Source organism: Stomoxys calcitrans, chromosome 5 (genome assembly GCF_963082655.1).
Source record: "Stomoxys calcitrans chromosome 5, idStoCalc2.1, whole genome shotgun sequence".
In the NCBI taxonomy this organism is placed as follows: Eukaryota; Metazoa; Arthropoda; class Insecta; order Diptera; family Muscidae; genus Stomoxys; species Stomoxys calcitrans.
This window is the reverse complement of record NC_081556.1, coordinates 26,890,305-26,906,928: the sequence shown is the minus strand read 5'-3', so window position 1 is coordinate 26,906,928 and position 16,624 is coordinate 26,890,305.

Here is a 16,624-nt window from a genome sequence, read left to right as displayed (position 1 = left end):
TCCTCGAGACCTATTACGGTGGGGTTTATTCAGAATTCAGAGAATGTGCAGACAATGTCTAGTGAGGAAATACTAGAACTACTCGTTGATATACATTTCCCGGGATATTCTCCAACGTACAACGTGGCGCCAGAAGAGATTATCACTGGTATGCATTTGTCGGAGGTTATTAGGGAAATTGTGTCTGAGCCGAAAATCCTGTGGGCGATAAGAAGTTTCGACTGCTTTAAGATGCCAAGCCCTGATGATGTATCACCGGTTGAATTTCAAGCTGTGTCTGATATGACTGGTTCCCTGGCTTAGGGTGATATACTCTGCTTGTATCAGCATGTCATATATACCTGTGAGATGGAGGGACACGAAGGTCATTTTCTTTCCGGAAGCAGAAAAACCTTACCACACGAAGGAGCAAGATTTTCGTCCTATTAGTCTGTCATCCTTTATGCTGAAGACTCTTGAGAGGTTGATGGAAACATATCTTAGGGTAACGATCCTTGGAGATCGCCTGTCGCGGCGGCAGCATGCATGTAATAAAAACAAATCCACTGAAACGGCCCTTCCCAACCAAGTCGACTACATAAAGGGTTCTCTGACTGTCAAGAAATATACAATGCTAGCTTTTCTTGACATTGACCGACGTCTATCATTAAGGACTTGGAGTTTCTAGGCATCAACTCTTCCGTAAGAAAGTGAATTAATAACTTACTTACTAAAATATGCATTACGGCTGGCTTGGGATCTGTGGATCTAAAAAGATGGGTCAGCAGAGGAACACCTCAAAGAGGTGTACAATCTCCTCTACTTTAGAAAATAGCCATTAACAATATATTATTATCACTGGAAGAAAAATGCGTAAAATTGATCACGTATGCGGATGACGTGGCTATTGCTGTTAGGGGAAAGTTTCCCAGCACTTCAGGAAGCTCTACGTGTAACAGCGAATTGGGCTACCGAAAGTGGTCTAAGTATAAATCCGTGCAAGACCGAAGTAGTTTTTTTCAGCAGGAGATACAAGTTCCCTACAGTGGCACCTGTCTTCTTGGGAGGAGAGAATGTTGCATTTACAGAAAGCGAAAAATACCTGGGTGTTTTACTGAACAGGAAATTAAACTTCAAATCCAACATTTTGGAAAGGGCAAAAAGGCAACTCTTGCCCTATACACCTGCAAAAGAGCCATTGACTAAAGTTAGGGGTTTAGACCGAGTGTCATGCATTGGGTATATACTGCAGTTGTCAGATCTATAATGCTATATAGTGTTGTGGTGTGGTGGACGGCGCTTCAAAAGTCCACCTACTGCTCAATACTTAACCGGATCCAAAGGATGACTTGTTTGTGCATCACAGTCGCACTGAGGAAGTGGTGGAATTATTAAGGAAGTGGTGGAATGGCTAAGATAGAATGCCATTTCGAAGATTGGCATAAATATCTTCTCAGACAGCCAGGCAGCCATCAAATCCCTGGAGAACGTATTTCCGAGCACAAAAACCACCCTTGACTGTCGCAGATCTCTCTACGAGATGGCTGAACAGTTCAAAATTCACCTGTTTTGGGTGCCGGGCCACAGAGATATCCCAGGGTAAAGCGGACGAGCTTGCGAGACAAAGAACTACGCCACACATTCCAGGGAAACTGGAATCTGTGGGTATGCCTCTAGAGACATGTAAGCGAAGTTTTTAGGACTAGGCCCGAAGGACAACGAATGATAGATGGTCACTATGAGGAAGAGGTTTACCGCTTTACTGTCATTGGCTAGAACAGATGTCTCTGTCATTGTGTCCGTCATGACCGGGCACTGTCTAATCGGAAAACATGCTGACAGACTGAAGGTTGCCAGCAACGACTTTTGCTGTGAGGACATCAAAGAAGATGTCCTCACAGCTGTTCGGTCCATATATGGTGTTCTATTTGTTGCTTGCGCAACTTATGGAGCACCTGTATGGCACGGAATTGCTGCGACGAAAGAAAGAAGATCCTCCCTTGCCAGAGGGTGGCAATGCTGGCTTGCTTGCCTGTGTGTAGGACTGTTTCGACAGATGCACTACAGGTATTGCTTGGCGGCCTCCCGCTTGATTTACTCGTGAGTTACATGGCCGTTCTGTATAGTGTGAAAAAGGAAATTCCATTAGTGCGTGAGGATTGGCTCACCGCTTCGGAGCTTGCAGATGGGGATGTTAGGCGGCTCAAGGCACTCCTTTTGGAGCGTCTTGATGATAGGTGGAGAACTAGATGGACGAACAGTGTCAATGGTCGGGTAACTTACGAATTTATTCGTGACGCGACATTCGCACGAGACCGCCCGGACTTTGGCTTCGGCCTAAGTCTAGCCTTCATACTGAAGGGACATGGTTCCTTTAATGCATTTTTGCATCAGAGGAATTTGTCCGCGACTGTTGGAGACCTGAGGACTGGAGGCATGTACGCCATGGGGATTAGCGAGGCGGTGTGGGATTTCAGTAGGGCCCTTGAAGACGAGACGACTGTTGCAAGGCTGGCCACCTTTTCCCGGGAAGTATTTCTTAGGAGGCGGACAAGACTTAGTGGAGGGATGAATACACGCTAGTTATCCATAACGAGGTGTCGCTGTCCTGGCGCGACCGAGTGATTTGGTGCAGCGCATGACATGGCCTGGCAACTGCTTTGCCCATGTTGATGCAGCGACGTTTGCCCATTGTTGGTTCCCGTAGCTGTTGTGTTTGTATTCAGTCATTCGTGAGGGTGATTGTGAGTCCCATGTTGATGCAGATATGTGTGGCGTAGCCCGTGAGTGCTGCCGTGTCCTGTTTGTGTTTGTGTATATCGTCCTGTTGTATGTTTGATGCCTGGCTTGAGGTCGGCTTAGGGCGGTTCTTTTCATCCGGGTGACCAGTCCAGAACTGTTTGGGGTTCAACTGATAGTAGTCTTTTAAGGCTACGAAGTTTGACCGGAGACTTTTATCTGGTACCACGGGTGTCAGGAGGCCCTGGAACTTCGGTTCCAGCCTGACAATGGTGAGGCCCCAGTAGGGCTGTGGTTTGTACCCAAATCGCGGGTAGAGTATAAGCTTGGCGTGGAGTTGCTTTTCAACCGTGAGCCGTGACCCATAGATCGGAAGGAGTTTTTAGGTAGTGCTTCGCTCCTAACCAAGGAGGTGAACACGTCCAAATACGTGGGATCAAATTGGTACTCATGTGTGGGTTACCACTTGTGGGGGCGTTGGTAGACGCATTGTATTCACCCTTGGGCCTCGCAGGTTTGTGCCGTGATGGCAGGCATCTGCCTTAAAAAACGACATTCGTGTTCCTGTGGTATCACAATGGACGTCTAAGTGAGTCTGATGACAGACTGCCACTCAAAACTAAGCTAAGGAATCTAATTGAGGACATAAGGTTCCGCATAAAATTCGTTAATATCGTTCACATTTATAAGGCATTAATGATTGAAGCATGCATTGTTTTTGCAGTGTACGTTTCGATTCAAAAATTCCTTCTACCACTATGAATTTTAGAAGTTGGAACAAATTGTTGGCAAAAGGCAAGTCTTGACTCTACAAATAAATTTTTCTAAATGCTTTATCTGCTATAACATCTTATGACTAACAATAAATACGAGTATCATTCATCTTATGTTCACAAATATTTGTCAATCATTGTCTTGCTATTATGTCATATTGCAAATTCTAATGGTCTTACAGATAAACGATACTCGTGTGTCAACTCTATTTGATGATGGCATTTAAATTAAAATAAATAAATTCTTTTGTAGACATTCTAATTGTATTCTAACCACATTTATTCAGCATTTTATTTGCATAAATTTTTGTATCGAAGTATTTGCAGTAAAGGTCTTGTATTGGATAATGCATTGATATGTGTTTGTTCTACGTATTAGACTTAATGGTCTTAGTCGGTATGAACTAATAGATCAATGTATGCATGTCTATTTATGTATTCTTAAGTCTTCTCTAAGTCCTTTAAACATATATGATATATCAGATTATTTGGCATAAACTTTTAATATATTTTTAATTCATTCATCATCATGTGCATCAAGCACAGTGCTTTGAAAAAATACTAATGAAATTTTTCTTAAGAAGAAATTTCAATGAAATATTTTCTGAAGGCAAAATGTCATTAAAATTTTCTGTAGATGCAAAATATTGTTCAAAAAACTAGATTTATATGAAACCAGCTGGACAGAACCCGCTCAGCTGCGTCTTTTTATAACCTCCACCATAGGATGGGTGCATATTAATTTCGTCATTCTGTTTGTAACACCTCGAAATATGCGTCTAAGACCCCATAAAGTATATATATTCTTGATCGTCATGACATTCTAAGTCGATCTAGCCATGTCCGTCCGTCTGTCCGTCCGTCTGTCCGTCCGTCCGTCTGTATGTCGAAAGCACGCTAACTTTCGAAGGATTAAAGCTAGGCACTAAAAATTTTGGCACAAATACTTTTTTTTAGTGCAGGTCGGTTGGGATTGTAAATGGGCCAAATCGGTCCACGTTTTGATATAGGGTCTTGGGTCTTGACTTCTTGGGTCTTGACTTCTTGAGTCTCAACTGAAATTTTGCACGTGGTGTTTTGGTATCACTTCCAAAAACTTTACCAAATATGGTTCAAATCGATTCATAACCTCATATAGCTGCCATATAACCCGATCTGGGGTCTTGACTTCTTCAAATTTTAGAGGGTGCAATTCTTATCCGATTTGGCTGTAATTTTGCACGTGGCGGTTTGTTATGAATTTCAACAACTGTGCTTAGTATGGCGCAAATCGGTACATAACCTGGTATAGCTCCCATATAAACCGATCTTGGATCTTGACTTCTTGAGACTCTGGAGAGCGCAATTCTCGTCCGATTTGGTTGAAATTTGCACGCGGTGTTTTATTATGATTCCCAACAACTGCGCTTAGTATGGCGCAAATCGGTAAATAACCTGGTATAGCTGCCATTTAAAGCGATCTGGGATATTGATTTCTTGAGCCTCTAGAGGGCGCTATTTTCATCCGATTTGGCACAAATTTTGTACAACGGCTTCTCTCGTGACCTTCAAAATACGTGTCTAATATGATCTGAATCGATCCATAGCTTGATACAGCTCCCATATAAACTGATCACCCGATTTTGCTTCTTAAGCCCCTACAAGGCGCAATTCTTACCGAATGGACTGAAATATTACACACTGACTTCTGCAATGTTCGGCATTCAATTCATTATGGTCCGAATCAGACTAAAACTTGATATAGCTCCACTAACATAACAGTTCTTATTCATTATTCTTTGTTAGCCTTCAAAGAGATACCGCGCAAAGATCTCGACAAATGCGATCCATGGTGGAGGGTATATAAGATTCGGCCCGCCCGAACTTAGTACGCTTTTACTTGTTTCTCTCTCTTATTTTATCTGAGCCCTATGCTGGCACGGTCGGGAAATAAGTCCTGTTTTGAGGTGCTGGTACGGCCTTTCAGATATTTTGTCCAAATGTGGATATCATTTTCGTGCTCCATTCCCAAACACCTTTCATTTAAGCCTTATATTGCTGTGGTCGGTAAATATATCAGATATGGGAGTATTTTTGAGGGTGAGGTGGACGCCCACATATCAGATTTGTGCTTTTCTTGTTTCATATTTACATTTGAGCTACATATTGCTATAGTCGGTATATATGTGTGGTTTAGGGGGAGTTTATGAGGTGAGACGTCGCTGAAACATTGGCCATAAAACATATATCAGACTTGAGCCCCAATTGCCATTGGTTTAGGGGAGTTTATGAGGTGAGACGACCTCTAAACACTTCACCTCAAAATTTGATATCAAATGCGTTTTCTACTATCAAATACCTACTATTTATTGTCATAGTAGCAAACATGGCCGGTTTGAAGGGAGTTTAGGGGGCGGACAATGAAATAATATCAGCATCGTGCTAGAACACGTTTTTGTTTGAGCCCCATAATGTCAAGCATTTCAGGACCAGAAACGTGGTCTTGAAAGTGGGTAAGAATTTCGTGCTCTACTCCAAAATTACTTTCGTTTGAGTTCCATATTGCCATGATCGGTAAATACGTATGTCTCATTTAGCGGGTTTTTCGGATGTGAGGTGGTCCCCCAGACGCTTGCAAATTGCAAATCTTGCCCATGAATATTCCACTAAGGAACAGGGGCAAACTTCTCACATATCAATGAGTGCTGTCCGATTCAAGTTTAAGCTCAATGATAGGGGCCTCCTTTTTATAGCCGAGTCCGAACGGCGTGCCGCAGTGCGACACCTCTTTGGAGAGAAGTTTTACATGGCATAGTACCTCGCAAATGTTGCCAGCATTAGGAGGGGCAAACCAACGCTGAAAATTTTTTATTTTTTGTTTCTGATGGTCTCGACAGGATTTCATCCCAGGCGTTCAGCGTCATAGGCGGAAATGCTAACCTCTGCGCTACGGTCGCCTCCAAAATACGTATTCGTAAATTTGTACTCTTTGTGTGACATTTTGGGGACCATATTTCGATAGTCTGGAAATAATAGCAGTTTGTTTTGGGAAAGGGGTAGACCCCCAGACAATTGGTCCCGAAAGTGGGTATCAATTTCATGCTCTACTCGCCAATACCTATCATTTGATCCCCACACTGACCTGGTTGGTAAATATGTCCGATTTAGGTGTGTTTTGGGGGGTGGGGTAGTGCTCCAAACACTTAGCCCTGAAAATAAATCAGCATCGAACTATACTCTTAAAAGTCATTTATTGGAGTCCCATATTGCCATTGGCATCAAATGCCTTTCATTTAAACTCCTTATTGCAAAAGTCAGCAAATATTTCCAGTTTGGGGTATTGGCCCTAAAAACCATAAATACTGAGCTCCACTCTCTTTAAGACGCAAGTTGTCATGGCAAGCAAACACGTCCTATTTGGGGGTTAATTTGGGCGTGGGACGTCTCTAGACAGTTGGCCTCGAATGTTGGCTTCAGATTCGTGGTCTTCCCTAAATACCTTTCATTTGAGCCCCATATTTCCATAGATGGTAGACAAGTTCGGTTTGGGGGTGTTTTGGGGGATGGGTCGGCCATTCTGTGACTTGGCTCTATCGGATTTGAGTTCTACTCTAAAATACCTCTTAATTGAGCCCCATTTTGCAATTGTCAGGGAATACATCCTATTTAGGTTGTGTTATGGGGGTGGGGTGGCCCCATATAAATTTTTTTCTGAATATTGATACCAGATTCGTGCTTTACTCCCAAAGATCTTTCATTTGAGACCCATATTGCTGTGGTCGTAAATTTGTCCAGTTTTGGGGTTTATTTTGGGAGAGGGGTGCCTTCCAAACACTTGGTTTCACATTTGGATATCAGATTCGTATTCAACACTCAAATACCCTTTATTTGAGACCCATATTCCATGGTCATTAAATAAGTCCTATTTTAGGGGGTGTTTTGGGTAAGGGGAGGACCCCCAGAATCTTGGTCCCAGATTTGGATATCAGATTCGTATTCAACTCGCAAATATCTTTCATTTGAGTCCCATATTTCCATGGTCGGTAAATATGTCCGATTTAGGGCAGCCCCCTAGGTACTCCATCCCAAATTTATATACCAAATTTTTCGCTTAAATCGCACCACCCATCTCCGAGATCAGGCGTTTTTGAAAATTAGGGTAAGGGAGAGGGTCCGCGAGTCTCATAGTTTTCCTCATCCTCACATGGCCCGTCGACAGAACCTTCAGCACAACTTGACTGTCCACGTATGCATCACAAATACTTTTGCTTGAAAGACGCTACACACTTTTAGAAGTCTGTGAAGACTCCTGCCTCGCCGCTCTCACCCAACTTAGACCCATCCGTGTTTTCAAAAGTCATGGGAAAAGCGGGTTACCCCCACCCCAGGAAACATTTTTCGAAAAGACGGTATGCAGTCCCTCCTGTGGAATCCCCTAGCGCAAAATGCGCCGCGCCAGCAGTCGCTACAGCCCCCAGTAGATTCCAAGAACGTCCATAGTGCGGAATGGAGAATAGGTAGAGGTTAAACTGTGCCGTTGATATCACACCGCCTTGGCGAACTCCCTGTTTCAGTCTACGGTGTCTCGAATTCTTATCCCTAAATTCCAAAAATGACTGGCGACCACACATATAATGGAATGGCGACCACACACATACACGAATGGCTCTTCTCCTTGCCCTGTCACTCTCGGGATGCACAATAAATTGACGCTTGAACAACCTGGCGCATCTCTTCGGATCCGTCACGGTTACTTCGCCAAAAGTGACTGAGGTCCTGTCATCTCGTCTACCGGGGTTCGAGAGTGACTTAACGGTAGACCACAACCTACCCAAACTGGTGCCTAAGTTACATTGCTCCAAGAGTTCCAGCCACGAATTCAGCCTATGTTCGTTGACTACACTGTTTATTTCCAAATTAACCTCGCTGAACCTCGTTGCATGGAGTGGGGTCCATGCAACGAATCCCATCACGCTCGTCTGTGAGTACCACTGCCTGCGCCGGAAAATTGGGCCGCACTTGGGGTATTCGACTGGCTGGTATAAAGCGAGCGGCTGCTGCGTTAATGATGTCTCGGAATTTCCTCTCGGCAACGAGCACATCCGATTGGTATACTCTCTGAAGCCAGCCCAATCGGCCTTCTTCTGATTAACAAACGTCCGGCGCTCAGAGGTTATGAAGTCGGGTGGTCGGTCGGGAGGAAGTCTGACCCCAAAGATATGGCGGCTTGCCAGGATACGTGACTCAGGAGATGAGGAGATGTAATGGAAATGTCTGGCGAGCTGCTGCACCTCCTCGTGATCCTAGTGGGGGCATCCTCATTCACCGTGCAAAACGTGGAGCTTTCAACCTGCTCTACCAAAGTCATGCCACGCTGGTCGTTACCTAGGGGAGAATGCCATGAAATATGGTGCGCTTTAAAGTCCCCTTTATAAGCTTGGCCATTAATTGGGACACAGCAACCAACCGGTGGTATCTACACGTTGTATAGCTCTATCTCGGCAGTACCGGACCTGACTGCTATCCCCATGCTCTCCATGTAAGGGTCACTGGCGCCAGGCGCTGGCGAGATGGGTCAATACTGCACGGAATGGTGTATCACGAAGGCCAATGATGTTCTTTCGAACGAAATCCACAATCTCATCGATCTTGCCACGGATACCGTTGCAGTTTAGTTGCAAAAATGATACACTTCCCGGCACTGGCCCGGCGATATTGGGGCCGGGATGCTGTTGTTGCGTATATACGTGGAAGGAGACGACGACGCTTGTGACCCATTGCTGGCTATGTTCGCATAGCAACTTGCAACATATCCAGTATGACTATTCTCCCGTAGTGAAGTGAGGCCAGAGCAAGATCGAAAATGTACCAACTCCATGCACCTGTTACACCTCACCGACACCGACCGATGATGAAGGCGGTTCTGGCAAACCGTGGTTCTTTTCAATCTCGGTACGGATCACAAGCGTGCGGAAAAGGCACTCCGGGATGTGCCTCTCCCATGACGAAAAGAAGACGAACATGTACATTGAGGCGGCAGACCTTGCCGACGAAGGGTTCCATCGGGTCAATCCGGTGCGAATAACCGGCTGCCATAAGATTGGGTGCAGGGCCACTTAAGGGCGTGGGTGACGAATACAAAAACCCTATGGGGAGATCCGGATTGTGAAAAGACGGGGCTATTACTGAAAGGAAGTACGATGGAGGTCAGTATGGCTTTTGGTATCACGATGGGACACATGGCACTACGATCTCACTTGTGCAAAGGCGGTGCGGCAAGTAATGACGTTTGTAGGGCACTCGAGGAAGATGATGATACGTTCGAGCATTTCCTATGTCACGGCTAGGCTTTCGCGGCTAACAGACACCTGCACTTAGGTGGGGATATAATAACAGACATGTACGACCTTAGGGGCGTTATATGTATACAATAGGCGGGGAATACAATAACAGACATGAACGACCTTAGGGGCGTGATATGGAAAACAATTAGAGATTTTCCTGACTTAGATTTTCTTTTTATACACAACACACATTATTCATATCATTCTGTTTGTAACACCTTGAAATATTGATCTTAGAACCCATAAAGTAAATATATATTCTTGGTCATCTGGACATTCTGAGTCGGTCTAACCATGTCCGTCCGTCCGTCTGTCGAAATCACGTTAGCGCTCGAACGAATAAAGATATCCGCTTGAATTTTTGCACAGATACTTTTTATTGATGTTGGAGGCCAACGTAGCGTAGAGGTTAGCATGTCCGCCAATGACGCTTAACGTCCGGGTTCGAATCCTGGCAAGAACATTAGAAAACAGTTTCAGCGGTGGCTATCCCCTCTTAACGCTGGCAACATTTGTGAGGTACTATGCCATATGAAAACTTCTCCCCAAAGAGAGGTTGCACTGCGGCACGCTCTTCGGACTCGGCTATAAAAAGGAATCGGACAGCACTCATTGATATGTGAGAAGTTTGCTTCTGTTCTTTAATGGAATGTCCATGGGCAAATTTGCATTTACTTCTTATTGAGGTAGGTCTTTGGGGATTGCAAATGGGCCCTATCGTTTCAGATTTCGATATAGCTCCCATATAAACCGCTCTCCTAATTTGACACCTTGAGCCAATGGAAGCCGCAATTTTAATTCGATTTGGCTAAAACTTCCCACTGTTCTCAATGATCAAGTGAAAAACAAGTAAAAGCGTGCTAAGTTCGGCCGGGCCGAATCTTATATACCCTCCACCATGGATCGCATTTGTCGAGTTCTTTTCCCGGCATCTCTTCTTAGGCTAAAGAGGATATAAGAAAAGAGTTGCTCTGCTATTAAAACGATATCAAGATATGGTCCGGTTCGACCACAATTAAATTATATGTTGGAGACCTGTGTAAAATTTCAGCCAATTCGTATAAGAATTGCGCCCGTTGGGGCTCACGAAGTAAAATAGAGAGAACGATTTATATGGGATCTGTATCGGGCCATAGGCCGATTCAGAACATAATAAACACGTTTGTTGATGGTCATGAGAGGATCCGTCGTACAAAATTTCAGGCATATCGGATAATAATTGCGACCTCTAGGGGTCAAGAAGTTAAGATCCCAGATCGGTTTATATGGCAGCTATATCAGGTTATGAACCGATTTGAACCTTATTTGACACAGTTGTTGAAAGTAAAAATAAAATACGTCATGCAAAATTTCAGCCAATCGGATAGGAATTGCGGCTTCTAGAAGCTCAAGAAGTCAAATCCCCAAATCTGTTTATATGACAGCTATATCAGGTTATGGAACGATTTCAACCATACTTGGCGCAGTTGTTGGATATCATAACGAAATACTTCGTGCAAAAATTCATTCAAATCGGATGAGAATTGTGCCCTCTAGAGGGTCAAGAAGTCAAGACCCAAGATCGGTTTATATGGTAGCTATATCAGATTATGGACCGATTTGAACCATACTTGGCACAGTTGTTGGGTATCATAACAAAACACGTCGTGCGAAATTCCATTCCAATCGGATAAGAATTGCGCCCTCTAGAGGGTCAAGAAGTCAAGACCCAAGATCGGTTTATATGGTAGCTATATCAGGTTATGGACCGATTTGAACCATACTTTGCACTGTTGTTGGATATAATGAGAAAACACGTCGTGCAAAATTTCATTTCAATCGGATAAGAATTGCGCACTCTAGAGGCTCAAGAAGTCAAGACCCAAGATCGGTTTATATGGCAGCTATATCAGGTTATGAACCGATTTAAACCATACTTGGCACAGTTGTTGGATATCATAACAAAACACGTCGTGCACGTCATTCTGATCGGATAAGAATTGCGCACGTTAGAGGCTCAATAAGTCAAGACCCAAGATCGGTTTATATGGCAGCTATATCAGATTATGGACCGATTTGAACCATACTTGGCACAGTTGTTGGATATCATAGCAAAACACGTCATGCAAAATTTCATTCCAATCGGATAAGATTGGATAGAAATTTCAAGAAGTCAAGACCCAAGATCGGTTTATATGGCAGCTATATCAAAACATGGACCGATATGGCCCATTTACAATACCAACCGACCTACACTAATGAGAAGTATTTGTGCAAAATTTCAAGCGGCTAGCTTTACTCCTTCGGAAGTTAGCGTGCTTTCGACAGACAGACGGACGGACGGATGGACGGACGGACAGACGGACATGGCTAGATCGACATAAAATGTCACGACGATCAAGAATATATATACTTTATGGGGTCTCAGAAGAATATTTCGGGTAGTTACAAACAGAATGACAAAATTAGTATACCCCCCATCTTATGGTGGAGGGTACAAAAATACAAAGACCAACATATCCTTGTTGCAATTTAGTAAATAAAACCTAACATTTCCTTAACAAATTAACATGTTGTCCTTTCCACAAATGAAACATATCCGTTTAGCATTCCTTCTTTTCTACCTTGTATCCATGTATCCTCAAAACGAGAAAATCCCTCAAGATGTCCACACTTTTACAAAATGTCTTGCAAATTCTAAGACAGAACTCAAACTTAGCTACATACAAAGCATAAACAAACGCATGCCTGTCTTGAGATGTTTTTCTCTATGAATAATTTATATTAAAAATTTTACTTTTTTATGGTAAAAAGGGAAAGAAAATCATTTAGTTTTAGTATTGGTGCGCCGTGATGGTGAGGGAGATAGAGATTTAGTGTGTGTGTATATGTGTATGTGTGTGTGTGTGTGTTTGCTATAGGGCGTACAACAAGCCCACCAATAATAATTTTATTACTCAAACTCCTTTTGAAGGGCAAGATTGTTTGTTTTGTCATTGAGTTGCGAAAATCCTCCTCTTGTCATCACTTTCCGGGTTTCTGTTTGTTGTCCTACCTCTAAAAGAGAGACCTACCAGCTGGCCATGGATGAAGTTAGCAAATTTTCTGTTTTTTTTTTGCGTCCTGTTTTTCTGACTCTTGTATTTCTTTTGTTTAATTTTTGTTGTTGTTGCTGTTGCCGATTTTGTTCACAGAAATGTGCATATTTTTCTTGTTTATTGCTACTGCTGCAGTAGTGGTTGTTGTTGTTACTACTGCTACTACCAAACAAGAGGATGGAGTTTGGCCATAACATTTGTGCTAGGAATTCCTTATCATTGGCTGGGATTAAAAAGTCTTGTTTTGCGTCTTGTCCATTCGTTAGATGTGTTTGGGACTTACAGCCATCAAACCACATTTACTTAGAATTTTAAAGTGAATTTGGAATAAATCGTTGTCGTTGTCTTTGTAGTACAGCAGAAAAGCTATGGAAAATTAATGTTATTGTTTATTTAGGATGATTGAGTTAATAGCACATTTGATGAAAGCCAATGATTCCAGTAAAGGGGTTGCTGTTTACCATGGTTGGGGTTGAATTTCTAGGGTTTGACTTTAAATTGAGTAAATTAATTTATGAAATTTTCTCTAAAGATGAATGAGGGTCACTGTGACTCATAGGTGATCATCTGTGTTTGAATCCTGGGAAAACAATTTCAGCAATGGTTATCCCTGCTAAAGGTATCGAAGAAGCATTGCTCAGCGGAAGTAAGGTAGCAGATCTGAAAGTTTGACTTTTTTGTTCAAAAAGTAATTTGGGAAATGTTTTACAAAAAAAAAAAATATGTATATTAATTGTACAAGGCAGATATTACCGCCTCACAGGAAGTGCGATGGACTGGGAATGGCGTCACTACAACACCAAACGGTGACGAACTATACTATAGCTGCCATAACACGAGGCATGAACTTGGCTGTGGATTTGTGGTTAGTTGGAGACTGAACAACCTTGTCTCCAGCTTTACTCCGGTGGATGAGATGCTAGCCACAATCCGCATAAAAGCCAAATTCTTCAACATCAGCCATGTGCCCATGACCCCGAGCAGACCAAGGATATTTTCTACGAGCGCCCAGAGAGAGAATATGACCGCTGCCCCGCCCATGATATTAAAATCGTTCTGGTAGATTTTAATGCGAAGATAGGGAAGGAAGACATTTTGGTCCAACAGTCGGAAAGCTTAGCCTTTACGAGATAACGTCCAGTAATGGCTTGAGGCTGATAGATTTCGCCGCGGCAAAAAACTTGGTAGTTAGTAGCACCAGATTCCAACATAAAAATATTTACAAAGCCACATGGCTGTAACCCAATCAAAACACGAGAAACCAAATTGATCACGTTGTGATAGATGCAAGGCATTCATCCAGAGTGTTAGATGTACGATCGATCCGTGGAGCGAATAAAGATTCGCATAATTACCTTGTTGCAGCAAAGGTTCGCATCCGTTTGAATATGGCGAGCAAAGTACGATCTGACACTGTACGGAAGCTGGACATTGAAAAGCTGCAAACACAACAAACGGCGGCGGCATACTCCACACGCCTGACCCAACTGCTCGATGAAAGCACTCCTTGTTCCGATGATATAATGGCGCAGTGGCATACTATTGCCTACTCCATGGAAAGTGCCGCGAAATCCGTAGTTGGGTTGCGGAAGCCTCCTTCAAGAAACCCATGGTACGACCAAGAGTGTCGAGATGCTACTGAAGCCAAGAATGCGGCATATAGAGCAATCCTGCAATCAGCAGCAAGGCGCCAAATGAAGGAGAGGTATAGGGAGAAAAGGAGAGAGGGCAAACGTCTATTCCGCAGAAAGAAAAAGGAAATTGAAAGACGTGAGTGTGATCGAATTGAGATGTATAGGAGTCAGAATGAAGTCCGGAAATTCTATCAAAGAATTAAACATCAAACCAATGGCTTTGGTGCAGGCACATCCTCCTGTAGAGACAACGAAGGAAATCTGGTAACAGAAAACAAGATGAGGATATAGAAAGAACATTTTACCCAACTGATAGTGACCGACGTTGGCGGCGAAGAGGATACCGCAGAACCAATCAATGATGATGGTATTGAATGTTTACCTACTAGTCAGAATGAGGTCCAAGGAGCAGTGACCCGAATAGAGAACAACAAGGCAGATGGAACCGACGGGTTACCCGCTGAACTATTTAAGACCGGAGGCGACGCGTTGATAAGTAGTATGCATCTGCTTGTCTGCGCAATCTGGCTAGAAGAACGCATACTCGATGATTGGAACCTCAGGATACTATGTTCCGTACATAAGAAAAGAGACAAGACGAGACAAGAATAATACTGGCAAACAAATGCTACTTTGGTCTAAGTAAGTAGTTTAGAAACAATGCCACCTCTCGACAGACGAAGATTACACTCCACAAGACACTGATACTACCCGTGCTGTTATATGGCTCTGAAACATGGGTACTTGTGAAAGCAGATGAGGCAGTGCTTAGAGTATTTGAGAGAAAGATTCTTCGTAAAATATATGGACTAGTTAGCGTTAATGGAGAATATAGGCGACGTATGAACCACGAGCTGTATGAGCTGAATGAAGACGATAGCATAGTTACACACATCAACATACAACGGCTGCGTTGGCTAGGTCATGTTGTCAGAATGGATGAAGAAGCTCCAGCAAAGAAGTCTTTTGAAGGCAAACACGGTGGTACACGCAAACCGGGAAGACCAAAAGCCCGATGGAAAGATCAAGTAGTGGGAGACACCTCGAAACTTGGTGTCAGAGATTTTAGAATTAGCGCACAAGATCGAAGTGCTCCCGGCGCGAGACCATCAGAAAAAAATTTTAGCGGTGGTTTCCCCTCCTAATGCTGGCAACATTTGTGAGGTACTATGCCATGTAAAACGTCTCTTCAAAGAGATGTCGCACTGCGGCACGCCGTTCGGACTCGGCTATAAAGAGGAGGCCCCTTATCATTGAGCTTAATCTTGAATCGGACTGCACTCATTAATATGTGAGATGTTTGCCCCTGTTCCTTAGTGGAATGTTCACGGGCAAAATTTGCATTTTGATCGAAGTGCTTTGGACGCTATTCTACGTTCGCCATTCACACGGGAAATCTCTCTGCTCCTTGATCCCAAGGTGAATTCAATGACTTCGGGTCCAACCTGAACGAAATGTTATCCCAAGCGACACAAAACATGAGTGAAAACATTGAGGAAAGAAACTCTTCATGTGTCCTACGGTCCAGCACCTGGAATCCATCCAAACCGGGAGGTTCGGCAGGGACGAAATATTTGCAGGTCCCTACCTCATGTTACACAAAACTAACGCCCACCTTTGTATTGGTGCGACATGACAACATTGATTTGTCCCTTTGCGAGGATACCTGCGATGGACTCGCGTTTATTGGAGCGAACCAGCTTTAGGAAACAGATGAAGAGGAAATCCAAATGGTCAGCTCAGACCCAACAGCAGTTGAAACCTCAACTCCTGGAGGAGAGGCGGGTACCTCGCAAGGGGTTAAGCAGAACAGAAACGGAAAGGCCAAAAATACATTTTACAGGTCGCACCACCGCTTTCGCTGAAATTTGGTATGTAGATGTGGCTTGACCACAGGAACAGAAATCAGAAGTCCGTTTTTGGGGCAACAAAATAAATTAAGCTTTAAAAGAAAACAAAGTTGTTGTAATTTGCATTTCTAGTATATTGTTATTAATTAATGTAATCTGTAAGGGCAAAGCTCGGTAGATGAAATGAATTAATCAATAAAAAAATGTCGAAAAAAAATTCTCGCAATTTTTGTTTTAACTTTCTTTTAA